At 44.8% G+C, this 13,781-nt stretch overlaps 1 protein-coding gene across 2 annotated transcripts in view; it reads left to right on the forward strand.

The window, feature by feature from the left end:
• Positions 1–7,850: 7,850 nt before the first annotated feature.
• The window catches only part of Csgalnact1 (chondroitin sulfate N-acetylgalactosaminyltransferase 1), a 341,415-nt gene continuing 335,484 nt past the window's right edge, over positions 7,851–13,781 (forward strand). For both annotated transcript variants that reach the window (XM_055618818.1, XM_055618819.1), the window contains exon 1: positions 7,851–7,942. The gene's annotated coding sequence lies outside the window, so the exon portion shown is untranslated. The remainder of the gene's footprint in view (positions 7,943–13,781) is intronic.

The raw sequence follows: 13,781 nt of genomic DNA on the forward strand, positions 1-13,781 counted from the left end.
GAGAAGGTATGGGGTCTCAGGCAGAGACCTCTGTGTTAATTTTGTTTGTTAAGGTGAGAGCAGGGTTCTGGTGGAGAACAGTAGTGAAATAGGGGGTGAAACTAGAGGAGAAAAGACTCTAGGGCCCAAGTTGAAGAGTCCAGAATTCAAAGCAGAGATTGTTTCCGAATGGAGAATGGGGAGAGTCCACTTGCAGAAAGCCAAGTGGGTCAGTAGAGCTTCCTGAGAGAGGGAGGTAAGGCTCGGGCACAGCTTGCAGCAGCAGAGACTCAGCGCAGGTCCAGCCTGGGGGTGGGTGGAACTGTGTTCCCAACATATGACTGAAGGTGTTCAGGGTTAACTCAGGGTTTGTGTCCTCAGGCGAGAACCTGTGTGACTCTTTCTACCCATCATCACGTTGACAGGATCTAGAATCATGTATGAGGAAGCTCTAACAAATCTGTGAGGGGGTTTCAAGATTCCATTAATGGAAATGGGAAGACACACTCTGCGTGTGCAGGAGAAAGCGAAGTGAGCCTCCGCATTAGTCACCTGACTTCCTCACTACCTATCCAAAGTGACCAGCTGCCCCAGGCTCTTGCTGTCAAGACCTCTCTGCCTTGTTGGACTGTGAGGCAAAATAAACCCACCCTTCCTCAGGCTTCTTTTGTCTGGTACTTTTTCAAAACTGAGGTAGGTGACTAACACAGCCTGTAACAGCAGGGGTGATGAAGAAAGGGACCTACCAAGGTTATTTTTCTCCATTCCCATTAACATTATTTTTCCTTTTAGTTTCTCATGTACACAGATTTTAGTCAAAGGTTTAGTAACATGAAAGGCATATAACAAATTAGTGCTTTACTGAAATAGCTATTGTGCTGAAAGCAATCAGAATATATAAATATTTGGTTTCTTATGGATTGTCCACTGCTTCTCATTCTTACTTCTGGTTGCTTTTTGGTTTTCTAGGTCAAGAGTGAAGCATACTTGGAAATCTGTATGTAGTGACAGGGTTACCACTCATATTCCAGGAAGTCCTGCGATTTCATTAGCAAGTCAGACTGGGCCCATTGTGAAATGTCAGTGTAACCACACACACGTTTCTGGACTGTGAAAACCAGAGCAACTTTTTCTACACTTAACTTTTGCTGCTGCACTGGGTGTATCTGATATGCCTTTTCAGAGGTCAGAAAAGCATGTCTGATCCTCCGGATTGGGTGTTACAGGCAGCTGAAAACCTCAGGACATGGGTACCGGGAACCAAGATTGGGTTCTCATCCAGATTGCTGTGTCCTTTGAGCCGCCTCTGCTGACCCAGCTAGCTATAGGACTTTAGACTGTAAGCATCACCCCACCTTCTGAAACTCCATGACTTCTAAGATAGCTCAAGTTTTGGTTTCCACCTGTCCTTCCCACTCTCCTTCATGGAATACTGTTTTCTCCACAGATTGTATTCTCATCTTCCTTCATAGGACTCTCTTAGCTCATCTCTCTTATTACATAGAGGACATTTTGTTCATGGATGATTTCCCATTCCTACTGTCCTCTATCTAAACCTGGCCTTTCCTGAACTAATTTCTGACTGATATCTAGACCTCTCTTCTGAGGTTATCTCACAGATGCTGTAAAAATCTAGTCTTTTTTTTTTTTTCTTTTAACATCAATTTTCTCCTTTCCCCTTCTATAGCTGGTGGCACTTTTAATGATTTATTTTTAGAATTTTGTGTATGTCTATATGCCTCAGAGTGTGTGTGTGTATGTGTGTGTGTGTGTGTGTTTGTGTGTGATGCCCATGGCGGCCAGAGATGTTGGATTTTCCTGGAGCTGAAGCTATTGGTTATCGTGAGCTGCCTAATGTGGGTTCTGAGAACCAAACTTGGGTCCTCTGCAAGAGAGGTATGTGCTGTTTAGTACTGGGTCATCTCTCTAGCTCTCAGTGGTGGCAGCTTTCACCTTTTTCCTAAGTCTTCACAGAGATGGGCTCTGAGGAAAAGCAAGACTCTCCCCCAGCAATGATAAAAGCTGATTAACCAGCTGTGCCCACTTCTAAATACACTTGGATACTTCATGGAAATTCAAATGATAAAGTCTTTCCCCGGCAGTCAAAATTCCACACAAACCAGATTCAGGATACTTCTAGACTCCCCTCATTTTCCTCCCTAAACGTCCTGCATGTCCTGGTCATTTGTAATATCAATTATCCTCAGGACTTGCTCAGTTCTTTCCATGCTCTGCTTCCTTAGATGTGTGTCTTATTGGAGGCCTTCTCCCTCTTTTATATGCCTATCAAAGTCTGACTTGCTTTGCCGGGTCCCTCCCAAAAGCCACTCCTCGCAGGAAGCTATCCAATTGCAGTAACTCTGGGAACAGGTTTTCTTTTCTTCCCACATAGCCCAGACTGTCGCAGAACTCACTCTATAGACCCCTGGCCTCAAACTCAGAGATCTGCCTGCCTCTGCCTCTCAGGGTGCTAGATGTTAGGTGCCTCACTGAGGACTAGGCTTAACCACCTGTGTTATTCCCACAGTGTATGGCACACAGTAACTGCCTCCCTTGCTGCGGGTGACTCAGTAATGATTTAACTAAGCATTTCCTGCCAAGTGTGTCTCTTGAAGCTAGGGAGGCAGCATGAAGTCCTCAGGTTTGAAGGCAAAGTCCCTGCTGGGTTGTTTCTCACTCTGTGTCTAGACAGGGTGAATCACCTCCTGTGTTTAGGATTGAGATAAACAAGAAAACCAGAAATGGATACCCTTTACCGTTGTTGGTCAGGCATCATTTCCTCATCTTTTTCTTTCTTGGGCCAACATCCCACTTGTTGCTTCCCTTAGGCAGCTTTTCTTGAGGGGTTATGGATTCTGAATGTGCTTGCTCCTCCTGTCTCTAAGCTGGTTCCTCTGTTTAGTGCTGATATGCTCTACAGTAGCTCTCCTGGTATCCTCCAACACTCGTCTGTGTGTCCTACTTTTCACTGTCAGTAATAAATGCTCTTACAATAATGCGTGTCTTTGAAGCATATTTTATTAATGGAGAGCTTGCTACAGTGTATCTTTAGGACAGTGGAAAGGTACAGAGTGAAGTCTTGAAAGAAGGACGGGGGTTTATAGATATTGACCTAAATAAGAAATAGTCTAAGATGATGATAATGATTGGGAAGATGATAATAATTTCAAATAAGCCTGTCTACCAGTTTAAAACAAATTAGTGCAGGAATGAAAGTTAGAGGACTCTTTCTGTGACATTCAGAGACTTTAGTTACCAAGATGAAAATAATTTTTTAAAATGAGGGCTAGTGAGGTGGTTCAACAGGTAAAAGCACCTTCTACTAAGCTTGATGACCTGATTTTGATCCCTAGAACCTGCAGAATAGAATGAGAGATCAATTTTATCAGGGTGACCTATGATTGCCACACGAGTGCTGTGACTCAAATGAACACACATACACCTAAAACAAATAAAAATATAATAAAAATTAAAGGAGACACTTAAAATGCTCACAAGATAACTTAAGATGTAATACAAAATGTAAAAGAAAAAAAAGGACAATGAGTGTTTCTAGTCATGATTAAAGGCCTTGGATGAGCTAGACCTCTGAATACTGGTGGACAAATGCAAATAATGGCAAGGAGAGACCCTGCTTTGAGAAGCTGGTGATAACCCAGGGATACCGGTAGATGTGAGCTACTTTCTGCTGCTTCACTCATCTTTTTTTTTTTTTTTCTGAATGACCTTCTGCTGCGAGAGGCCATGTAGTACACAGAGACAGGGTGGAAAAGCCACCCTGAAGCATGGGGGATGCCAGGCAGCTTTTACTTGAGATCTTAGCAACACTGTTAAAGTGCCACTCCAGAGAATGGCTCCTGTCTGTCATATGCAGAAGAGAGCAATGTGGTAGGGATATTTCCTCCTTTCAGGCTTCCTGGATTGATGTAGAAAGAAAAGCATGAACAATGTAAATTTTAAAATTCTGTAAAACAACCAATCAATTATTTTTCGGAGGATTGTGGAGATCAAACCCAGGGCCTTGCACATGCTGGGTAATGCACTTCCTCTAAACTGCCTCCCAGCTCTGGCTTATCATTATTTTTTTAAAATAAGATTTTACTGTGTAATTCAGGTTAGCCTTGAACTTGTTAGGTAGTCCAGGCTGGCCTTAAAGTCAAGATCTTCTGCCTCCACCTTGTTCATGCCCAGCCAAAATAATCATTTTGATGATATGCACATTTCAAGATAGAACTGTGGAGACAGCCAAAAGAACTTAAAAGTATCTCTCTAGTCACCAGATATTAGTTGAGCTCCTACTGTGTTTGAGTTATGAAGCTTACCCTAGGAAAGTAGAATCTACTTTTTTAGCCCAAACATTATTTACCTTATTCATTTCACATGAAAAGTTATTGAGAATTCTACTTCATATATCTGAGGTTTAAAAGCAGTAGATGCATAGGAAGAATACAGTTAGACCACATCCTAATGACCACCATTCAGAACTACTGTCTAATCTCTAAATTCCGTACAGGAAACCCCTTCCATCTAATGACCTGCCTCTGACTACATGGCACACTGCTGTGATCCAAGAATCGGATAACCCTTAGTAGTGGAACTCAGTTTAAAGGGAGATTGACACGACGTCAGTGTGTCTTGAAAGTTAAGCAACAGAGCTTTAGTGAATGAGTTTCACTACTTCAGCTCCTGGCTGGCCTGGGCCAAGTTTCTCAAGGGTCCTGCTAAAGTTGAGATACCTGATCTAGAAATATGTGAAATAATTCTGTACTTGACATTTGATGGCTGTGCAGTATCTATTTAAGACAACTGATTAGCAAAATGTATCCAGGTTTGAGGTTCACAGTAATACTCTGGTTCTTGGGGTGCTACGGCATGAAGGCTGTAGCAAGTTTAGGCCACTCTGGGCTACACAGCCAGGTCCAAGCCAACCTGGACACATGCGTGGGTAATATGCATACCTGCCTTTATAAGTACAAAAGCTTTCTACTTTAAGTCACACTTCTATCGTGCCTTCACTTATTTCTAAAGCTGTGTATGTATTTTCTTACTGTTCCCATGTTGATGGCATGACATTAACATACCTTTAGTACATCCTTGGAAATTCAAACAACACAGTTTAATTTCTAAATCATGCTTGTGAAAGATGTTTAACTATAAAACATTTCAGCTTCAAGCTAAAATCCAAGTAGTAATTTTTTTTTCTTTTCGTAGTAAGTCTTAAAAGCTGGTTTCAGGAGCCTAACATAACTGTCCTCTGAGAGGCTCCACTCAGCAGTGGATTGAAACAGATGCAGAGACCTACAGTCAAATATTAGGCAGAGCTTGGGGAGACTTGTGGAAGAGTTGGGGGAAGGATAGGTGAACCCAGAGGACAAGAACTCCACAAGAAGACCAGCAGAGTCTGAGGCCCTTGTGAGCTCACAGAGACTGAAGCACCAACCAAAGAACATGCATGGTCTGTCCCTAGGCCCCCTACACATATGTAACTGATGGGCAGCTTTGTCTTCATGAGGGTCCCCTAGCAATTAGAATGGGGCTGTCTCTGACATGGACTCTGTTGCCTGCTTTTGGATCACTTTCCCCTAGCTGGGCTGTCTTGTTGGGCCTCAATGGAAGAGGACACACTTAGTCCTGATGCAACTTGATATGCTGAGGCAGGGTGGTATGGAGGGGTGTGTATCCCCTTTTCTGAGGAGAGGGGGAGGGGAAATGGGGAAAGAGGGAGAAAGAGTGGGGCTGGGAGGAGAGGAGGAAGGGGTCTTCAACAGGGATATAAAGTGAATAAATAAATAAGTTAATGGGGGGAAACTGGTTTCAGCCAGGTAAGGCCTATAGTCCTAGTCTATAGTCCTAGTACACAGGACACCAAGGTAGAAGAATTGTGAGTTCAAGGCTAGTCTGGGCCACATATCAGGACTATCAAAGAAAAACCACTTTTGTTTTTTATTTGTTTGTTTTTATTTTTTCATCCAGTGCTGGCCTCAGTGGTGAATGTCTGTAATCTCAATACTCAGGAGCCTAAGGCAAGAGGGTCATAGATTGGAAGCCATTCTTGGCTACCATGAGTTTGATGTCTTCCTGGGCTCCTGAGACCCTGTCTCTAAATCACAAAGCAGAGCTACATGTCAGCTTAGTTCTGCCCAGTGTTTCTGGTCCCTGGTCTTAGTGCGTGAGAACCCATCTTTGTGCTAGTTTCAGTGATTGGGTTTGCCAGGGGCTGCCTCTCCTGCTGCTGGAGATAGAGTGCAACTGAGACATAACTCTGCAAGAGAAGCTATTGAGCAGATAGTCCATTGTAAATCCACTTTCTCTCTTGTTCGTCCACGAAAAGGTATCTTTTCTAAATGATGCTATTATGTAGTTTCATAGTTTTATCACTTTCTCAATTCACCTATTTTTTATACACTTGAAATTATTGAAAACCGAGGGACATCAATTCCTGGAAACTGGCTTCTCCGTTGCAATGCACTGGCATGGTATCCGTTGGTATCCGCTATGCCCCGGAGTCAATATTCAGATGGAGAAGTTTGAAAGTGGTAACTTGAGGTGGCTCACATGGCGAGCAGCGACAAAGTAACAAATGATCTCCCTCTTTCTTTTATATAGAGTAATAGAGGCTATTATAGCTATAAAGTATGTTCTTCATCTTCTTCATGCTGGTCCACATAGCCTGGACTCTGAGGCCTACAGGGCATGTTTGTGGCGGTCCGTGGCAACGCACACTCAAATTTTCTAGCCCATTTTCCAAGCTAAAGTCTATGCTTAACTTTATTACATGATTCTGGAAACACCATTGAGTAGGGAGATGAAAGCCACTTCAGTAGGCAAAAGCAATCAACTATAAAAAGATATGAAGGCATAGGAATGCTTTGCTGGCCGTTCAAAGGCCCTGAAGAAGATGCGTGGCTATCCTCAGAGGGACTGAGTGTGAAGTAGAAAAACCTTAACAAAACCTGTAAGTACCCTGACCTCGGAGCAGCTACTTTCATCTGCAGGAGGAGATTGTCCTAGGGTCGCCTTCTGAGGCTGCTGGGAGCTAGCCCGTGCGTGATGACTTATGCACCCAGGTGTGCGCCTATCTGTGCAGCGTTAACTCTGTACCACCTCCCCATCACGCAGAACTCTGACGAACTCAGAGAAATCACACTGCTTTGTTTATTTGCAAATGTGAGCTGAGCTGCTGTGGGGATGTGGCCGCCAGAGGTCCTTATAGACATCACATAGCCACAGTGGGGCTGAAAGGGGTTTCCCATCTTCTGCAAATGACAGCTTCTAAATGAAGGCACGAGCCCTGCCACCCAGGGCAGCAAAAACAGTGACTCTCTCAATAATTCTCTCAAGTACAAATTACAAAGTTTTCGATGCAAGCCGTCTTTGGAATCAGGACAGTCCTAGCAGAACAGATGACACAGGGAAATGAGTCTGGGAATCCGTGGGGTTATGGGGAGAACTTGTAGAATAGACGCCACCTTTCCCTGGGGGCACGGCTTCCAACAGTGTTCTGCTCCCTCTCGCCAACTTCTCTGGATGTCAGTCACCAGTCACGCTTGAAGACTCCACGGTGCAGGAGACCCTGCCTCTGCCTCTCCACGCATGGTCCCTGCAGTGACAGTCCCTCATTCAGGGCACCCTGCTCTGCTCAGACCGGGAGCTGAGCACACTGCAGAAGGGCCCAGGTGGAATCCGGTGACTGCAGCCAGGCGCGACCCTGGCCCTGAGGCCCATGCTGCCTCCACCACGCGGGCTCCCACCCGGAGGCGGGCACTGTGCTTGGCCGCTGTTCAGCCCGCGCTCCCCGCTCTTCCCCCTCCCCCCACTGCCCTGGGTCCCTGGAGGCTCCGCGGCTGCCGGAGCTGGAGGTGGAGCCGAGCTGCTGCCTCCTTGCAGGAGCGAAAGTTCGGCGGCAGCTGCAGGAGCAGAGTAGCCGAGGGAGCCCCGCCCGCCATCTGCAGGGCTGCCAGGGGTAAGTCGGGGTCCCTCAACTAGAGGGCCGGCCGGGCGTGGCCGGCTGAGCGCGGGTGTGTCGCTGCCACTTGCCTGTCCGTGCAGCTCCGCGCTCCTGCCGGGAGCAGTGGGGGTGGCTCTCTGTCAGCCGGGGAGGACACCCCCACCCATGGCCTCCGGAGATCGCTGCTATACTAGGGCCAAGGACTCGGATCACTGGCCGCAGGCGGTAGCCGGTGGGAAGTGTGTGGAGGGCGCAGCGCCTCTAGGTGGACACGCTGCTCTAAGCGAGGGTCCCCAGTGCCGCACCCCGTGCTCAGCCCAGCTCCGCCAGCGCTCATTGAGCCCGGAGCTGCTGGCTTACTCTCCTGAAACCCCACTTCAAAGTAGCCTTGGCACATGTGGGCGCTCCTCGTTTGCTGTTCTAGGATTATTTTTGCTGTGATGGAGAGGGTGACCCGTGGGCAACGCACTCTCCTCCTGCATTATACCTGGGTGGTGACCCTCTGGATCCCAAGGGTCTCCACTATCTGCCTGGGACCCCGTGCAATTATGTGCGCCACGGGTGGGGAGGAGCTCTCCCAGGGCACTGCCTTGGGGCTCAGTGGGATATTCCAAGGGCTGGAGGAGGAAAAGGAAAGCTGTGCCGGGCAAAGGCAAAGTTGTTTGTTTCCGCCACACTTCCTGCACCTGTACCCATGTCGTCAGCGATTTTGAAGTTCAGAGGAAAAGACGTTAACGCTACTGCACCCGTCCAAACAGCGAGCCTCGGCGGGTGCTAAAATAAAGTAGTGATGAATGATAGGGTGGCTGCGCTTTGTAAAATCCAGGTTTACATGCTGATTGCAACATCTTGCTGCAGTTTTCACTTATATTTATAGGAAAGTCAAATATCTAGCAAATCCTAGCAATTCTACAGGGTGTCTTGGGTTCTGTTAATACTTTTTTATACAAGAGGGCACCAACTGTTGTTAGCTGTGAGTCGTTAGGTAACTGTGGGGTTCTTTCAGACTTGGAGAGAGAAGCACAAGGCAGAGAATAACTGGTGGTTTAGGCATAAAAAGTCGCTTGAATACTCAGAAGAGTGATTGCTGTGATAGAGGGATCGTGCATTGAGTTTCCTGAAAGTGCCAGTTCTGGAAAAATAGGAGACAAGCAATTCCCATTGTAGGAACTTAATACGCGTATAATCGATCATTCCTCTGCACTGACCTGCCCATCAGGTGTGTCCAGCCTGCAGCCTCTGGGGTGCAACGGAGTGAAGAATGGCTGTCAACGCAGCCAGAGACAAAAGCACGAGTTTACTTAGGGCGCTGAGGGTTTTCCGTGTGATTAATTTGTGATTAATTAACTTGGTACAATTGTCAAGCTTGGACCTTGCAGATTAGGGCGCACCAGCTGCCGCTCCAAATCATGCGACAGTACTTTAATTCTCTCCGTCTTTCTGTCTCAGATCTCACATGTCTAATTGTAAACCATCTTAGTGAGCTTCAAAGAAAACATCAACGTTTGGATACACCCATTTACATTACTGTTGTGCTTGTGCCTTGCTGTTCCAGAGAACTGGCATCAAGAGGCTTGTCCCACTTTATCACTGCGTGACCCCGGGCCAGTCACTTGTTTTTTCCAATAGTAGGATTCTGATGCACAAAATATTTGGAACACTCCTCACTTTACAGAGATACTTGGCAGAATGAAATACTGTTTTTTTCTACGTGCTCAGAGGACAGTTGGCCCCTCCTGAGTGCTCTCCTTTGCCTCTCTTAAATGCTTCTAAATGTATTTTGACACTTAAAAAAAACTTTAACGTGCCTAATTCTATCTTTCATGTGATCTTTTGCCCATCCGTCCATGCGTCCATCTCTGAGTCTGTCGCTCCTGGAGATCATCAGATGCATGGCCGCTTGAACCTAGGAGCTGGCACTGTAGAGGTAGGCAATGCTTCAGGGCTTTCTTTTGGTTGAGAATCCATCATCAGGATGGAGATGATGAACTGGACTTTCAAGTCTTCCTGTTTCGCAGTTCTGTGCTTGGTAAGATGGTGACACACTGAGAAGAAGAGCTGGTAAGTTGTGAGCAGCTGTGTCTCTCCTGCTTCCCTTGTTCGGTCCAACCCCACACTGGCCAGCCCTAAGGACTTACTGTGCCTGTGTTGGTTTGAACTTCAGCGTAATGAAGTTATTCTTCAGCTCACATCCTTCTGTGTGTATTCCTGATGAAAGGACCTTGGGATTGTAAATTATAGCCCTACCATATATTAAGGCTAACAGAGGTTCTAAGGAGGCTGAGCTAGCTCAGGTAGACTTTATTACCTATTGATTTTGGCCTCATGATAAAGTGATCTTATAAAACTTGTAAAAGTGGAGGTCTAGTAAGCAGTAGTGGCTTTGCCACTAGGGGCCTCCTCTGCACACGGGATCATCCTGGGCTGTCATTAGTTCCCATCCTTCTGTCCTTTCAGGGAGCAGAGAGGTTGAACTTCCTTCATCAGAAGAGGATACCCATAAAAAAGCATTAACAAAGACCTGGACATAAATGAAAGCCCTCTTTCGTGGATTCAGTAGGGGTTTAAAAATAACTTTAGAGACTTAAAAATTGGGCTTTTTACTTTATATATCATAACATTCAAATATGGATTCTAAAAATTTATATATTAAATATATGATTCAAATGTAGAATTTTAATGTTTTTCTTTGTTGTATGTGTGCATGTGTATGTGAATGTGTGTGTGTGGGGGGGGTCCGTTTGTCTGTCTGTCCGTCCTTGTGTCTGTTCATCCCTCTGCCTTTGGTGGAATTCTTTTTTAATCTTTCAATGTATTTAAAATAGCTTTTTCTCCTAAATGGATACTGGTAGCACCACAGTAAGAGAGATTTCTTCTCAAGGGATTTTATGCAGCCAGTTGAGGCTCCTCCCCAGCCCTTCCTTCTTCTCTGCTTCATTTTCTTCTTGGAGCTGCATGAAATTTTACCTTTAAAAATATCTTGTTGCATTCTGTAATGTATCATTCAAGGACATCTTTTTTTCTGAGTAAGAAGCTTTGCTTCAGGCAGGGCTCACTGTGTAGCCCAGGCTGGCCGGGAAACTTGCAGTCATCCTCCAGCTGCACACCCAGCTGTGCATTTTGAAAAGCCCCTTTACTTGTAAATTCTGATTTTAATGAAGTTAGTTTGGCTGGAAAATATTTGTTGAACAACTTGAAGGTGTTTTTATTTCCTAGACATAACCTGTTATTTGGTAGAAGAAACACTGACTGTGTATGTAAACAGGCATTATTACTCCCAATGTAGCCATATTGTCTGCAAATAAATGAGAAAACATTCTCAGGTTTCCAGTGAGATTTAATTTATTTCTGGAAACTAAACACTTTCACTTTCTATAAAAAGTCAGCCAAGGTAAGAGAATTCAACATCGGAGACCCCAAATCTTACAAAGGGTTTTCTCTTCTTATTTATCAGAACCTTTCTGAATTCAGAAAAAAATTCAGACATCCAGTTTGGAATTGTTTATGGTGTGATTTGAAAGCAAGACGATCTGATTGTTGATGTTTTTCCATAAAGGCCAGCCCGTGCCTAAGGAACAAAATAAGAGGACTAACTTTTATTGTGAATGCCATAGATAATTTTTATTGTCATTTCCCCCTGATTAAGCTGAATTCTTTGGATTGTTTTTAGGGTTCTGACATATCTAAGAGTTATGTGGATCCTGTTTGTACAAAGGAATGCTTTTCTAGAACTAGAAGAGGTTTTAACCTCTAGCTAGGGAAGGGCTTGGCACCTCTCAGCCTATCCTTCCTCTTCCCAAGACCAAAGCTGAGCCTCAGCCAGAATGATAGGCATACAGCTTGCTGCAGAACACAGTGATTTAGGTTGGGCAAGAGCCCGAAGCTGACAGAAGTTATGGATGCCTGCCCAAGGTGCAGGAAATGAGTGGCTCTTTATACCCGAGAGTCATTTTTAGACACCTGCATTTGGGAGGTGCCACCTGTATGGAAATGACAACTGGGAGCTAGGAATTTTTGAACCTATCACTTAGTACAGGCTACACAGATGATTTCTGTTGTTTTTGGGCAATGCAAAAAGCCAAACATTTGTTTATCCTGGGGTCACATCTGCGCCTTTGTTTTATTTCCACACACCAAGAACGTTTGAGTTGATGAAGGAGAAGCAGAATGCACAATAGGTACGTGTGAGCTGTCTGTCCACACCGAATCTTGGTTTTTGTATTCCCAAGGCTTAACTTAGCTCTCCTCACTGATAGTTTTGTGAACATCATCTGTTCTGTTTCTGAAACTTAAGCCTCGGGTACCCTCAACAATGACCTTTTCTTGTCTCCCCTTTGTTAGATACTCATAGTGTCCTTTAGAAAGGATCTCCTAGTGCACCTGAAGCTGACCTTGCGGGCCTTTTCTTGCCTACATCTCCAGAATGCCAGAATCACAGGCAAGATCCACCACACCTACCTTAGGTACTTGCAGCTAAGTTGGTCGATAAGTTTTAATGGTGCTGCTGTCAGTCCGTAAGTTGTCCTTGTACAATTTAATGCTGCGTATTCCTTTCGTGTGTGGTTGAGCTTAGAGTTCAGAGCTATTTACCTCCCCGGTAGGCCCTCCTGTATGGCACATTCTACACAGCCATGTGTGAAGTGTGAGAAGAGTGCCTACTGCACAGTAAACTGTATACATATGTATCTCTGATGGTGTTTATTTTAATTAGTGCCTGCTTGCTTCTAGTATAGATCAAGAGCACCATAGTCATTGAAATACTCTATGACAAAGATTCAGCGAATTTAGCGCCCATGGTAATACTTATAAAGTCAGGTACTTTATCGAAGGTTTCTCATTATATTTCATTACAACGTAATTCTTTCCACCATAAAATTGGTTACTGCTGGGTTAAGTATGGGGCCTGGGATGCTCATTCAGTCTGCACAGCCACGTTGGGCTATGTGCACTGTTATTATCTGTACTTTATGGATGAGAGAACAAAGGTTTCAGAGATGATACTTGTCTAAAGTTGGATGGCAGAGTTGGGCCTTAATCTACATCTGCCTGGTGCCAGCCCAGAACCTCTGCTGTTCCCAGCAACCCTCTCTCATGTGTATGTGTGTGAGTGTGCAAATGCATGTGTGTACCTATGTATGTGTAGGCCAGAGGTCAAGCTAAGATGTTGTTTCTTAGGAGCCATCCACCACTGTTAGGTTGGGTTGTCTGGATAGTGAGTCCTAGGGCTTCAGTTGTCTCTCTTTCCCTGGTAATAGGGTTACGGGTGCACACCGCCACACCTGCATTCTCTGTGGGTGCTGGGGACCAACATGGATCCTCACGCATGCATGATAGGCAAGCCTTTTATTGACCTAGCCTCTGCCATTTTTTTTTCAGCATAAACTCCTTGAATTGGCAATTAGGTAAGTGTCTTGGAGTTATGAGGGCTGACGAAACACTAGGGCATTGATTTTCATTCGGTTATTGTATTGGTATTATTTCTAGGCAGGACAGAGCAAGATAACAAATGTAGCTTCATCAGGGAGTCTGTTTCAGCACTTTTATTTATATGTTGTACAGCTAAGACTTTTTTAGTAGCCCCAAATATATATGCAAATAACATTCTTATTCTTTTTTTATTAATTACACTTTATTCACTTTGTATCCCCCCTGTGGTTCTCTCCCTCCTCCAGTCTCAATCCCTCCCTTCCTCCACCCTCTGCATGCATGCCCCTCCCCAAGTCTACAACATTCTTATTCTGATGTAACAATGAACTTCTTTGCTTTCTCTCTTTCCTTCCTTCTTCTTTCCTTCCTTCTTTTCTTCTTTCTTTCTTTCTTTCTTTCTTTCTTTCTTTCTTTCTTTCTTTCTTTC

Source organism: Psammomys obesus, unplaced genomic scaffold (assembly GCF_907164565.1).
Source record: "Psammomys obesus unplaced genomic scaffold, mPsaObe1.curated_primary_1811, whole genome shotgun sequence".
NCBI lineage: Eukaryota > Metazoa > Chordata > Mammalia > Rodentia > Muridae > Psammomys > Psammomys obesus.